Genomic DNA, 15,994 nt, shown 5'->3' with positions numbered 1-15,994 from the left:
TCTCACAGTATTACTAGAGATCAGGGAAATGCCATCCAGAGTAACGATCTGGTTAGACACCATGCTTCTAAGATTTGTGGGGCCAAGTACAATAACTTCAGTTTTATCTGAGTTTAAAAGCAGGAAATTAGAGGTCATCCATGTCTTTATGTCTGTAAGACAATCCTGCAGTTTAGCTAATTGGTGTGTATCCTCTGGCTTCATGGATAGATAAAGCTGGGTATCATCTGCGTAACAATGAAAATTTAAGCAATACCGTCTAATAATACTGCCTAAGGGAAGCATGTATAAAGTGAATAAAATTGGTCCTAGCACAGAACCTTGTGGAACTCCATAATTAACTTTAGTCTGTGAAGAAGATTCCCCATTTACATGAACAAACTGTAATCTATTAGACAAATATGATTCAAACCACCGCAGCGCAGTGCCTTTAATACCTATGACATGCTCTAATCTCTGTAATAAAATTTTATGGTCAACAGTATCAAAAGCAGCACTGAGGTCCAACAGAACAAGCACAGAGATAAGTCCACTGTCCGAAGCCATAAGAAGATCATTTGTAACCTTCACTAATGCTGTTTCTGTACTATGATGAATTCTAAAACCTGACTGAAACTCTTCAAATAGACCATTCCTCTGCAGGTGATCAGTTAACTGTTTACAACTACCCTCTCAAGAATCTTTGAGAGAAAAGGAAGGTTGGAAATTGGCCTATAATTAGCTAAGATAGCTGGATCAAGTGATGGCTTTTTAAGTAATGGTTTAATTACTGCCACCTTAAAGGCCTGTGGTACATAACCAACTAACAAAGATAGATTGATCATATTTAAGATTGAAGCATTAAATAATGGTAGGACTTCCTTGAGCAGCCTGGCAGGAATGGGGTCCAATAAACATGCCGATGGTTTGGACGAAGCAACCAATGAAAATAACTCAGACAGAACAACCGGAGAGAAAGAGTCTAACCAAATACCGGCATCACTGAAAGCAGCCAAAGATAACGATACATCTTTGGATGGTTATGAGTAATTTTTTCTCTAATAGTCAAAATTTTGTTAGCAAAGAAAGTCATGAAGTCATTACTAGTTAAAGTTAATGGAATACTCAGCTCAATAGAGCTCTGACTCTCGTCAATAGTTTTACATCCTCATTGAAGACAACTTTGGATGCTGTAGCTCCTCTAAAAAAGAGAGCTTTAAATCAGAAGTGCCTGACTCCGGTGGTATAACTCACAAACTCGTAGCTTAAAGCAGATAACCCGTAAGTTGGAGAGGAAATGGCGTCTCACTAATTTAGAAGATCTTCACTTAGCCTGGAAAAAGAGTCTGTTGCTCTATAAAAAAGCCCTCCGTAAAGCTAGGACATCTTTCTACTCATCACTATTGAAGAAAATAAGAACAACCCCAGGTTTTCTTTTCAGCACTGTAGCCAGGCTGACAGAGTCAGAGCTCTATTGAGCTGAGTATTCCATTAACTTTAACTAGTAATGACTTCATGACTTTCTTTGCTAACAAAATTTTAACTATTGGAGAAAAAATTACTCATAACCATCCCAAAGACGTATCGTTATCTTTGGCTGCTTTCAGTGATGCCGGTATTTGGTTAGACTCTTTCTCTCCGATTGTTCTGTCTGAGTTATTTTCATTAGTTACTTCATCCAAACCATCAACATGTTTATTAGACCCCATTCCTACCAGGCTGCTCAAGGAAGCCCTACCATTATTTAATGCTTCAATCTTAAATATGATCAATCTATCTTTGTTAGTTGGCTATGCACCATAGGCTTTTAAGGTGGCAGTAATTAAACCATTACTTAAAAAGCCATCACTTGACCCAGCTATCTTAGCTAATTATAGGCCAATCTCCAACCTTCCTTTTCTCTCAAAAATTCTTGAAAGGGTAGTTGTAAAACAGCTAACTGATCATCTGCAGAGGAATGGTCTATTTGAAGAGTTTCAGTCAGGTTTTAGAATTCATCATAGTACAGAAACAGCATTAGTGAAGGTTACAAATGATCTTCTTATGGCCTCGGACAGTGGACTCATCTCTGTGCTTGTTCTGTTAGACCTCAGTGCTGCTTTTGATACTGTTGACCATAAACCTTTATTACAGAGATTAGAGCATGCCATAGGTATTAAAGGCACTGCGCTGCGGTGGTTTGAATCATATTTGTCTAATAGATTACAATTTGTTCATGTAAATGGGGAATCTTCGTCACAGACTAAAGTTAATTATGGAGTTCCACAAGGTTCTGTGCTAGGACCAATTTTATTCACTTTATACATGCTTCCCTTAGGGAGTATTATTAGACGGTATTGCTTAAATTTTCATTGTTACGCAGATGATACCCAGCTTTATCTATCCATGAAGCCAGAGGACACACACCAATTAGCTAAACTGCAGGATTGTCTTACAGACATAAAGACATGGATGACCTCTAATTTCCTGCTTTTAAACTCAGATAAAACTGAAGTTATTGTACTTGGCCCCACAAATCTTAGAAACATGGTGTCTAACCAGCTCCTTACTCTGGATGGCATTACCCTGACCTCTAGTAATACTGTGAGAAATCTTGGAGTCATTTTTGATCAGGATATGTCATTCAAAGCGCATATTAAACAAATATGTAGGACTGCTTTTTTGCATTTACGCAATATCTCTAAAATCAGAAAGGTCTTGTCTCAGAGTGATGCTGAAAAACTAATTCATGCATTTATTTCCTCTAGGCTGGACTATTGTAATTCATTATTATCAGGTTGTCCTAAAAGTTCCCTAAAAAGCCTTCAGTTAATTCAAAATGCTGCAGCTAGAGTACTGACAGGGACTAGGAGAGAGCATATCTCACCCATATTGGCCTCTCTTCATTGGCTTCCTGTTAATTCTAGAATAGAATTTAAAATTCTTCTTCTTACTTATAAGGTTTTGAATAATCAGGTCCCATCTTATCTTAGGGACCTCGTAGTACCATATTACCCCATTAGAGCGCTTCGCTCTCAGACTGCGGGCTTACTTGTAGTTCCTAGGGTTTGTAAGAATAGAATGGGAGGCAGAGCCTTCAGCTTTCAGGCTCCTCTCCTGTGGAACCAGCTCCCAATTCAGATCAGGGAGACAGACACCCTCTCTACTTTAAGATTAGGCTTAAAACTTTCCTTTTTGCTAAAGCTTATAGTTAGGGCTGGATCAGGTGACCCTGAACCATCCCTTAGTTATGCTGCTATAGACGTAGACTGCTGGGGGGTTCCCATGATGCACTGTTTCTTTCTCTTTTTGCTCTGTATGCACCACTCTGCATTTAATCATTAGTGATCGATCTCTGCTCCCCTCCACAGCATGTCTTTTTCCTGGTTCTCTCCCTCAGCCCCAACCAGTCCCAGCAGAAGACTGCCCCTCCCTGAGCCTGGTTCTGCTGGAGGTTTCTTCCTGTTAAAGGGAGTTTTTCCTTCCCACTGTAGCCAAGTGCTTGCTCACAGGGGATCGTTTTGACGTTGGGGTTTTACATAATTATTGTATGGCCTTGCCTTACAATATAAAGCGCCTTGGGGCAACTGTTTGTTGTGATTTGGCGCTATATAAAAAAAATTGATTGATTGATAGTTAGCACCCTCCTAATGACAGGGTAGCTGTCCCTCCTAATGATGGGACTAACACCTCTCCTGACGAGTCTCCTGATGACGTGAATGACTCATTACCATGAACAAAAGACTGCAACAGCTTTGACCTGAGTACCCCATTGTAAACAGGGGACAAAGCGTGTCTTAGACCCCCTCCCCGGTTAAGGCTGGGTTTCAACTGTTTCACATACAATGCCTCCTTCACCCCTCTCTCAAACCATTTCTTCTCCTCTTCTGGCTCTCGTCTGAAAAGCTGGTTTTGTCCTCAGCAGGAGGGTGCAGCAAAGGCTCTGTGCCAACAGGAGGCAGCAGAAAGGAGGCTTCAACACTTCCAGATGGACGTCAGCACGATAGAGACCAGGTGAACACATTAAGAGCTGCTTCACATGGAATCTCTTTCCCACCATCTAACCAGCTTTACAATTATTCATCACTTGTGATGTTCATACTTGACATGATCTATTTAACAGCAAGTGCAGCATAATTAATATTCACTCTTATCTTTGTGTCCAGGATGAACGTGGCACTTACCGAGAGAGACGACATTCTCAAGGAGCACACGACCTCTGAACAAAAGATGGATGAGCTGTTGAAATGCTGTGCCAAACTGGAACAGGAGACGTATGAAGCCAGGGCCAAAGTCTGGGAGGCCATCCTGGTGGCCGATGAGGCTCTTCTGGAGAAACATAAGGTAACTTTCCGCTGTTTGATTTCATTGTCTTCCAGCATTAGATGGAGATTTCGACATGTCTCTGAATCTCTTCAGTCATTTGAAGTGTGTCTTTGTACCTTCTGTCTTCAGGATGTCCCCAGAGACGAATGTAGGTCAAACATGCTGGAGGACCTTAAGGAGAGCGTCACACGGCAGGTGCTGGAGGCTACAGAAGGGAAGAGGAAGGAGGTGAGGAGCTCTAAATCATTATCTGAGGAAATAAGTATAGAGCTGTTAGGACAAATGACATCAAATCCCTTTGGTTGACAAAAAGGTTCTAAGATTGGACTGAGGAGTCGTTCAATGGGGCATGATTAGGATTTAATACTCAAACTGCTGGGAACTCAAAATGAAGAACATCAACATCAAGGACTCATTCTTAATGTCCAGTGAAAAGTTAACTGAGATGTGCAACTTTGTCTTCAACAGCTGGAGAACGTCCATCAGGAGTGTCGAGTCAAAGTCAATTCTTTGACAGAGAAGGTGTCCACTGTGCAGCTGGTAAGAACCTGCACTGATTAGTCCATGAGCACAAAACCAATTTTAACCTCATCTGTGCCTCTTAAGCGGACGAAACAACCCTTTCAATCCATCCTCAGCGTACCATGGACCACACAATAAGGTATATTGGCCGTCCCAGAGTGCCAGCTGTCGTCAGGTAGGGGGTCAGTGAAGGATTACACAGGCGTCAACATATAAAAATGCTCCAATCATATTGAAAAGTACACCACATTAAAAAGATTAATCTCAGTGTTACTGAGATCTCGCAGCACGGCGACCTCTCCGAGGTTTTGCGGGATTTGAAACGTCAATCCTTGTGCGCCCAAACCATGATACACTCTGACCACATCCATTTCTAATGGGGAAATGTATTACACTGTCTCCTGGTTTGTTGGCTAATAGCCAACATTTATGTGTCAAGACAATATTGAGTGCACGTTTCACAAATTGTGGCCACGTTTAAGTAGATCGTGCTCTTGTTTTACTCAAACGATGCTTAAAACAAGCGCACAATATAATAAAACGTGCACAATACAATAAAACGTGTGCACATCATCATAAAACGTGCACACAATATAATAAAATGAGCGCACATTCTCTCCACATGCAAAACATTTTGTGATGACAGTTCCAGGGCTCTGTAAAAATGCCTCTTTTTACAAATAAAAAAATGGAATATTTTGCAAAAGCACATTTATCTGTAAACACCAACACACGACACACATCACGTTAACATGGTAGTTTACATAATGAATGAACTGAACCAATCAGTGTTTAGCAGAGGCACATTTTACCCAGAATCCTTTGCAATCTGTCAGTGTTTGTTACAAAACTTCAGAATTAGTGCATTATTCAACATTAAAGATATATGTTACATTTTAACTTTGTACAAATGACAGAATTGACATTAATGGAGTTATTCTATCAGTATTCATTTTATTTATACACCAAACCATAACTCAGCATTGCTTTATTTTCCAAGACCTCCGCCTGACAGGAGCGTTGTGATTGGGTAGAGAGCTGGGCTTTGTGGCTGCGCTCAGCTTGTCTGTGCTGGAAGCCATGTAGTACACAAGAGCTTCCAGCAGGGGGCAAGATTTTCAAGGACAGAAGTGCGGGCTCATTGTTTGGGCCTGTTGTCGCTTTTGATGCTACCAGAAGCGATCGCAGGGTTAAAACTCAAATTCAGTTTGTTAGTAGTTACAAATGTACCAGAGACAATACTGGAATTTATCGGTTATCTCTAACTTCCGATACATTTTTGGGTGGTTTATCGTTTTATCTTTATCACATAACTTTTCATTTATCTGATTATCTGTTATTGAAGTTAATTTTTTGGTTATCTGTGCCCACCACTGGTCAGAAGTTAAAGTTACTCAAATTTTGGTGGAACAGTGATGTAAATTTTTGGTCGTGGTAGTAGGATGAATAAGTGGAATATTTTTGACTGTGTTGAATGCTTGTCTCCAAGGAAATGATCAAACAAGGTTGATGTCCATTGGATTCTATGACATATTTTACTTTGTAACGTAAATGGACTGCATTTATATAGCGCTTTTCCATCTGCATCAGACGCTCAAAAAGCGCTTTACAATAATGCCTCACATTCACCCCGATGTCAGGGTGCTGCCATACAAGGCGCTCACTACACACCGGGAGCAATAGGGGATTAAAGACTAAATTAAAGTTAAATTAAAATGTTTTTAAGTTAAGTTTGAGTTAAATTAAAGTGATTTTCCAGTCAGGCGGGGATTTGAACCCAGGATCTTCTGGGCTCAAGCCCAACACCTTACCCACTAGACCATCACCTCCCCTAACATTGCAGCTGAACCTTAACGTTCAGTCAAATGACACCTTTTTAGACTCTTTATGATCACAGAAATAATGTCTATTTTTCTGTATGATTTGAGCATTTTTAAATGTCCTCTGTGTAATTCTTCTTTTATTCCCCATGTAGTTTTTGCTGCCACCCTGGGGTGGTCACCATATATTTTTACAGGCCATGATATACTGAGGCTGCATTGGAAGTGTTTTGTCCCAAAAACTTGGCTCTAAATAGACAAATTCAGTTTTGAATTCAGGATTTTCTTCTCTTAACTCCCTCCCATTTATGACACTTTTCTTCTTCTTTCTTTCAAGGAGTGTTTTAGCATCTAAAAGCTCGACTGGAGACGGTGTCTTTTAAAGTATCAGTCATATAACACAAGCGAAAAATCCATTCATGTTGTTTTGTGACATTCATTTTAACGTTGTTGTTGTAGATGTGTAAGAAACACGGCACTGAGGAAGAAGCAGGGAAGTAAATACTCCCCGAGTATTTTTAAAAATGCATAACTATAGTTATTAGTTTCATGTACTATGTAAAATGTGTTTGTTCTCATATCAAAGTGAATCAAATCTGATCTGTGTCACATCCTGTGGATGGAAAATCAGATTTGATCCACTGCAGCCTGTGGTGTTAAAGTCATCTTAGTCTCGAGAACATGGTTACGTAATAAAAAGGCCAAACTGAAGGTAACTTCATGATACAGAAAAGGGAACAAGAACGTGCTCACAACAACTGGGTTTAAGTGACGGACTGGATTTAGGAAAGATATGCTTGATCACAGTGTCTTATTGAACAGGCTTGAGAATTATGTTGACGTCTCTGGTCCAGTAATGTCCTGGCTGAGGTCATATTTGCAGTGCAAGTGAAGTGCAACTTAATATATGTTTATAGTCCATGGGCCAAGCAGGTTTTTGGTACCACTTAAGGGGACGAAATGACACTTAGAAACCAGCCTCAGTGTATCATGGCCTACACAAAAATGTATGATAGCCATCCCAGGGTGGTAGCTGTAGCCAGGTAGGGGTCAATGAAGAATTACACAGATGCCAAACTTTAAAAATGCTCCAGTCATGTTGAAAATTCTATCACATTACTTGTCTGATCATAACGATTCCAAAAAGGTGTAGTTTGGACTATCTATATGATGGAATGTTCTGGAGTTATGGGGTAAAAACAGCAAAAATGGTGACAAAGGTCAAGTTCAGTTTGTACAGGGGTCAAAATTTAAAGTTGTTTCAGTAAATAATGATGCAAATTATTATTTGGGTTACTAGGGTTCTAATAAGGAATATTTTGCACCATCTGTCATGCTTAGTTTTCATGTTACAGGGTAACATATGTCACAAGTCATAGAATCCAAAGGATGTTGACCTTGTTTGACCTTTACTTTGGAGACCAAACATTCAACACAGTCAAAACTATTCCATTTATTAATCCTTTTATTTCACCCAATAATTTGCATCATTTTTTACTGAAATTGGTGCAACTTTAACTTTTGACCCCTGTACAAACTGAAACTGACCTTTGTCGCCATTTTTATCCCATAACTCCAGAACATTCCGTCATAGATAGTCCAAACTATACCTTTTGGAATTGTTATGATCAGGCAAGTAATGTGATACAGTTTTCAACATGATTGGAGCATTTTTATAGTTTGACCTCCATGTAATTCTTCATTGACCCTTAACTGGGTACAGCTACCACCCTGGGATGGCTATCATGCATTTTTGTGTAGGCCATGATACACTGAGGCTGGATTCTAAGTGTCGTTTCTTCCCTTTAAGTGGTATCGATTAGGTAAAAATTGATGACTGGCTCATGGACTATTAGGAACAACGCTGACCTCTGACCTTTCATTTCAGATGTGATGCAGTAACACAATTTGCTCTGACAACAGCACACAACCACTTTGTAATGAAAGCGTTTGTGTTTGTGTGCAGAATGAAGAGCAGTGAGCAGACTGCTGAGAGAAGACTTGTCACCTCCAGAGTCTGCTCATGCAGACAGGACAAAAGTCACCTGTTGAGGAAAATATAAATTTTATCTGAACATGTTGAAAAAAAAAAAAATAATAATTAAGGTTCTGACGGAATGGTCTTCGTTGTCTTGTATTTATTCGAAGCTTCGAACAAACAGTTGGTCACTGAAGATACATGCAGTTTGCAGAGAAAGAAAGTGTACTGTTTGAATTTGTGTGTGCATGTGAATAACGTGCAACGCAAGCCATGGTTTGCTTGTCACATTTGTGATCATAGTGCAGGAGGCAGATTTCACTGTACCCAGTACAATGGCACAAATTCTGTTGAGGAGCTCGTCCGATGAGAAATTTTGGGGATTGTTCCAACATTGCTACACTCCAACAGCAGGAAGCTCGGCATTCTGAAGCACGTCATACAACCCAACCACTCACTTATTGTGTCATGTTTCATAATTTAGACATCAAAAGCACCTATGGACCTAATTTTAACAAGCTTGAAGAAACTTAAACATGTTCCCTATAGCAGTAGCATAAAGCATTGCAATCTACAGAATAAGGACATTTATTTATCAGTACATTTTACCCAGAATGAAGTGGTGGCCAGTGATTGTTCATCTTTCGGTGCGTGCGCACTGGTATGTTAATCGTATTAGATTAGACTGAACTTTATTGATCCCTTGGGAAGGCCCCCCTCAGGGAAATTGAGGTTCCAGCAACACTGTATAGCAGCACACAGGGTAAGAAGCACACAGTGTATCAAAAGTGAAAGTAAAAAAAATGAAAAACAGTATGCAATATAAATACCAGACATACTGATCAGTACTTGTTTACTGGCTACTACTGTTCCTCTCATTCTCCTATGCTAATCGTGTGAATGATGTAATGGGTACTGACTTTATGATTGGATGAGAATTTACATACTACCAGACGTTTCCTAGGAATAGGGATACTTCTCGCGATGTCATAAATCTGGTCACGTGGGTTTGTTGACTTCCAAGGTGTTGCAGGATTACAGTTGCTGTGTTATTAACTGCACCGATCGTTTCGTGAGAATTACTGTTCGGGAACCGAAAAGATCTCCGTGGACTACTGCAATCTGATGCAAGAGCTGGGTGCCATCACTCACTCCTGTTTGTGGGATCCACTTCCTGTCCAGTACATTTAACTCATCATAAATGTCAAAGGAATAATTTCCTATTTTAGTTTGGCACGCCAATTCAATAATGTTCCTCACTTTCCACCGAGCAGTAACTTACTTATATATTTACATCCATTGTTGGAAAATGTATGTGGTCTGTTCAAGGAGATGATGAGCTCGTCTATCTGTTTAAATTACATATGAATCCATCAAAAGCCCAGATATGTTTTACACCAGCATTTAAGTGCAGCATGCATTTATTGAGGTACGTGGAACTGAACAGTGTAAAAAGGGTGTTTAAACTTCAAGCAACCTGATTCATGCATAAATATTCATCTGTAAATAAATGCAAAATGATGCCACAATTTAATTTTGAAAGAACCTATTTAAAAGTGAAAAAGAATCAACGATGTGAAGGTGACATTAAAAATCTGCATGTAATAGTATTATTTGTTCAGGTTATGATAAGAGCATTTTGGATTGATCGGCGATCAACTCAGTAAACAAATCCAAAGTTTTTTTCATCCATGTAGGGGGATCGAGCGATGATCTAACCGAACTAGACTATGTTCCTCACCTGAGGATGGGCTACGATGAGGAACAGGCATTGGAAAGTTGAATAAAGAAGAGAACAAGAAGCGTTACTGGCTCTGGCAGGTTTGTCCAAGACGCTACAAGAAAACAAGGAATTTGAACTGTCTCTACGAGTATGTATAAATATACACTAAACACTGAATAATTCACAGTAAAAATGTGCAAATAAAATAAACAGAGATGGAGATGCACAGGACAGACTGGATGATGGATGTGTAGAAGATGATGAGTAGTTCCTGGGACAGGTTGAACTTCCTGAGCTGTGGAAGTACATCCTCTGCCTTTTTCCTGGTGGAGTCTCTGTGGGAGGTCCACTTCAGATCCTGGGAGATGGTGGATCCCAAGAACCAGAAGGTGTCTGCAGTGGGCACTGTGTTGTTGAGGATGGAGTGATTGGGGAGGGGGTCCACTATTATCTCCACAGTCGTGAGCAGGTTCAGCTCCAGTTTGTTCTGATCACACCAGAGGACCAACTGTTCCACCTCCTGTCTGACATCTGAATGATCTATAGAGCAAAAACAAGTGTATTGTAAGATCAAGATGAAAACACCTTTCAATAAAAAAAATCTGATAAGAATCACTGAGATTTATCATGTTGATGTCCTTTGCATTGTAAAAGTACACGTATACACACACTGCCAAATGGAATCTGTTTTATACAAGAGTTACAAATAAAAATGTTTCGACATGAAACACTTTTTGTTGGTCATGTTGTCATTTGTGTATCTAAACTCTGACCCCCCAGAAATATATATATCACGGGGGCCAATCAAAATGCTTGTTTACACTGTCATTGTATGATTTAAAATGTAAGCCATAAGATGGATGTTCATTTGAAGGGTGTCAGCAGTTTAAAACTTGATAACGCATCTTTTGATTTACCTGTTCCCGTAATCTAAGACTGTAAATTATATTCTATTAGTTTATTTCAGACGTGTACATGTAACAAAAACACCAACAGTCCACAGATCTAAAAAGTACAAGTACTCAAATGATCCAGGTGTGAAACAAAACTGAGGTCGCCATCTAGTGGAGAAACTAACACATGACTGGTAAAACAGTAAAAACCAGGCTCTGAGAGAAATGCTGACAATAATAATGTACTAATTCTCGTCCCCTCATCAGTCCGTCATGATTAATGAGTAGGGCAATGCTGTGTAATCTCAGACTGTGCGAACTCTTGAACTCAAACGCAAAATGGATAACATCTTGGAGAATATACGTTCCATTGCAAAGGAATGTGCTGCTGAGGACCGGAGAATATTCTTCATAAATGTGTACTCTAGATGGTCAGAGGTGCAGCAAATGGAATTACCCTGCTCTTCCCCCAGAAGGATCTACGGCCTTGGTGAAGGAATTTGGCTCTCCCTTCTCATCTATCTACCCCCTCTTCAGCCGGCTGTTGCCTAGCAATGTCAGACTTTACACACACATGGACAGAAACTGACAGAAACTTAACTCATCTGTACACGACGTATGTCTCCCTCCCTCCATCCCTATTATCCCCACCCCACCCCCCTCACCCTGGCTTCCTCCCTGCCACCTCAAAGGCAGCGCTGTTTTTACTGCTGGAGCCTTCAACTCCCCAAGCTGGGCGGCGCGGACCCCTCTTGCCGCAGCCTTCACCCACTTTGCCTCATTTTGGATAACGGACTGCTTCAAGTTTAGTGCACATAAACAATGTCAAATGTATATGTGTTGTCTTTAATTCTGATGTGTGCCATTATTACAGTAAACAAGTAATTGTGGATTAATTGCTGTATCTTGTCTGAGGTAATTGGCGTGTAAACTTAATTTTGTTGTTGCACTCGTGTAATGACAATGACAATAAATCTCATATCAGTTAGCTTCTGATCACTTGTGGTTGTGAGTAAGTTACTGTAAAGTGGTTTGGAAGCATTCAAAATATTTTCACTCACGTTTAATCTGGCTTTCAGACATGAGATATTACAGTCGGTCAGAAGTAAAATGACACTTACCTGTCATACATTGAGCACAATAAACACAAGCATCATACTGTATAAGTAGACCCAAGGATCATGTGATTGGTCATTTATCCTCTGTGAAGGAATAACTTTCCTCTTCAGGAAACAGAAAGGGCTGTCATCTCCAAAAGGATGGTACCACAGGACTTTAACGTGGCCACTTACAAAGAACTGGTATTGCTGAATTGGTTCCTGAACTTGCAGGTGCCATGCTCAGGGTTGGCAACATTGGGACTTGGCTGGAGTGAGACTCTGCGAGCACATAGTGTGCACCGAAAATTTTTGGTAACTTGAACCCTATCCTCTCCATCCTCCTTCCTTTTTTTGAAATATTTCAACAACCTCATTACAGTCATGGGAGAGACAAATAAAGAAAATCATTTAAAATGGCTGGGGGTCAAGAGGGTCCTGGTTGGGTCTTGCTCCCCCTGAAGCTGAAGGGTTTTAGCCATGTTAATGCTTCCCAGAACCATTTTCTGCAGTGAATTTGCAAGGAGAGATAGGGAGGATGGAGGCAGCTGTTTATGTAACTTTTTACAAGCTGGGCAAAATCTATCTTCAAACGACAACAACTCCTGTGCCATGTGAGTCTTCTCCAAAACTGGAGAGAAGGAACAGAAAAAATAAAAATAATAAAAACCTAAATAAAAACCTTTGAAGCCCCCAAATCTTCTTCATTTTGTACAACTATGGTCATATCAGTCACTAGTTGCACAGACATTTCTCAATTTACATCTCTATTACAGTATTTTATGATGGCACAATCAAATTATGACAACTATATTATTAATGTCTTTAAATGAAAATATAGTCAAAAATTTCAAGATGCATATAGAACCATTATTATTTAGCATACATAACAGCACCTGTTTCATTGTTCCATGCAAGTGCTATGTTGAAGATTGGCCAGCAGACGTCACCATAGTTGATTGTATCAATAGCCTGGCAACCAGCCCGTCTATGAATTGGGGCGGATACTGGCCTCCATCTTGGAGTGAGATTTCCCACTCCTAAACGACCAATAGGAGAGCAGCGCTTGCGCAACACCAAAGTGAGGCTGATGTCAGCGTCTCGGCCACCAACCAATCACAGGCTAGGAGAGAGAGGCCAGTATCAGGCCCATTTCAGGGCTGGCTGTCGGGCTATTATATCAAATGCTTCTAAACACTGAACCATTTCAACACAATTGCTTCATATTGATTCAGTGGTTCAAAACACTTCGGTATCCTCATCATTAATAATTCAGTAATAAAATCCATCAGCGACCACATTTTTTTTTAGCGCATATGCACAGATAGACTTAAAATCATGAATACTTACTAACCAGGACATTAACGTATAACATGTCCTTTAAATTACCTAGTTTGCAACTATTTGAAGTCTGTAGCCTACTGGCTCAACACAGTTCATCTACATCTGTAGTGACAAGGGACCCAATTTTATTAGACAATAGATTATTTGATTTGTTAGGCTATTTATTGGCTTACCTTGTCTTCCAAAAAGTGGCTGACTCAGAAACAAGCTTCGTACCTATGCTTGAATTCTCTCTGAACTCTTCGCGTGTAGCTGATGTTATAATGTGACAGGTTTTCAGCAAATCAACGATCAGATAATACTGCAGTGAGAAGAATGCTGTAAGCAGATGTTAACAGCTGTTCGGGAGTGGGCCTTAAACACCTCTCCTTTCATTAAGAAACAATGCTCTGTGATCTGGTTTGGTCTAATCTAGTCATCAACAGAAAATTAATTGGAGAAATTTTTATTTTGGCATGACATTTCTTGCTTGTGCGTGACTGTGAGATTGATGCTGAAAGCGTGAGTGTTACGCCAGATGCTTGAGAGTTGGCAACCCTGCGTGCTTTCTCTCTTTCCTGGTATCTGTTTTCACACGTTCTTGCCAGCTACGTCAATGCGCATGCTTGGATGTGACATCAAAGTTTATAAACAAGAAGTATCCCTCGCCTCCGGGGCGCGTGCGCTGTAAATTCCCGGTGTCGCACACCGAACAGTCCCCCCCTAAAAATCAGTCCGCCTCCCTCCACTACGCATGCGTCATTTTGCATGACAGCAGCTCGTAGGAGTCTGACTCTCTTCACCCAAAATGATACTCAAAGGGAATAATGTGATTATTAACCATCAGATGACAAAGTAAAACCTCTTAAATCATTCTAAAGTCAGTTGTAAACACAAACGAGGCCATTTTAAGCAGAATCGAGGTGAAACGAGGTGACGCTTTGAAATGACCAACGTGCAGTGAGCGCATCAGCTAGCAGCTCATGTAGCCGTGGTGCTCTAATCGCTTCATTGGTCTTTTATGATGAAATAATGCTGAATGTATGTGGAAATGATTGTTGTACAAAAGCTTCAGATATCTGTCGCGGAGACAGATGACTGGAGTGCAGTTTGAAGCAGAAATGAGGTGATAATCCCTGAACCGCGCTGATGACGCGTGCGCAGTGAAGGCAGGGCAAACTGATTTTTAGGGGGGACCGTTTGGTCGGCGACACCAGATGTCCACGGGGGTCTGAGTGGGAGAGAAAGAGAGACAAGAAATTTAAAAAAAGATGGGGGGGGAGACATGCAGTTAAAGGTTTTGTGTTCTCTTAGTGCAGCAGATAACTGAAACAATCCTTCACTTGGTGATACAAGCATCAGATTTGACATAAATGTTCTTCAGAAATGAGTGTTTGAGGAAAAAGTGCTGGCCACTTGAAAATCCAATATGGCGGCCAGGTAGGGGTCAATGAAGAATTCCACAGGGGTCAAAATTTAGAAATGGCCCAATCATATTGAAAGCTATACCACATTATGTGTCTGGTATCAAAGATTCCAAAAAGGTATAGTTTGGATGATCTATGACAAAATGTTCTGGAGTTATGGGGTAAAACTGCAAGAATGGTGACAAAGGTCAATTTCAGTTTGTACAGGAGCCAAAAGTTAAAGTTGCCCCAATTTTGGTAAAAAGTGGTGCAAATTATTGGTTGAACTAATAGGATTAATAAATGGAATAGTTTTGACTTTGTTGAATGCTTGTTTTGCAAAGTAAATGTCAAACAATGTTGACATCCATTGGATTCTATGGCATGTGACATATGCTACCCTTTAACGGTGACAACTGAGCATGACACATGGTACAAACTATTCCTTTTAAAAACTATATTACCTCAACCAATAATTTGCATCACATTTTACAAAAATTGGAGCAACTTTAACTTTTGACCCTTGTACAAACTGAAACTGACCTTTGTCACCATTCTTGCTGTTTTTTTTTTTTTTGTGGTTGCAGCAGGTAAGTGACAAAAGTGACAAAGTTTTATTCGGCACACAAAATATTCAAACAGAAAAAATGAAAAATTCCACAAACAAAAGTAGTGAGTCCGAAAGAGTGTGGGCTGAAGCAAAGCTTATTAGCGCCCACCCCTGCTAGTACAAGTCCAACAATTCTAATCAGTCATATTTACATAAATACAAATTCACTACTACATGTCGACACACAGACATACACATCAATATACTATTCACTTATAATTATATTTATATAGTACCAGATCACAAGAAAGTCGAATCAAGGCACTTTACGCCAGTAAGGACTAACCTTACCTTTTACCCCATAACTCCATAACATTCAGTCATAGACAGTCCAAACT

At 40.1% G+C, this 15,994-nt stretch overlaps 1 long non-coding RNA gene across 1 annotated transcript in view; it reads right to left on the bottom strand.

Moving 5' to 3' along the window:
- Positions 1–4,150: 4,150 nt before the first annotated feature.
- The window catches only part of LOC117503573, a 60,325-nt gene continuing 48,481 nt past the window's right edge, over positions 4,151–15,994 (bottom strand). Inside the window, exons 2-3 of the long non-coding RNA XR_004558588.1 lie at positions 4,401–4,534; positions 4,151–4,287 (exon numbers count right to left, since the gene is read on the bottom strand). This is a non-coding gene — a long non-coding RNA (uncharacterized LOC117503573). The remainder of the gene's footprint in view (positions 4,288–4,400; positions 4,535–15,994) is intronic.

The sequence above is a fragment of the Thalassophryne amazonica genome, chromosome 21 (genome assembly GCF_902500255.1).
Source record: "Thalassophryne amazonica chromosome 21, fThaAma1.1, whole genome shotgun sequence".
Taxonomy (NCBI): domain Eukaryota; kingdom Metazoa; phylum Chordata; class Actinopteri; order Batrachoidiformes; family Batrachoididae; genus Thalassophryne; species Thalassophryne amazonica.
Note: the sequence above shows the minus strand (reverse complement) of the source record. Positions and strands in the feature narration are given on the sequence as shown.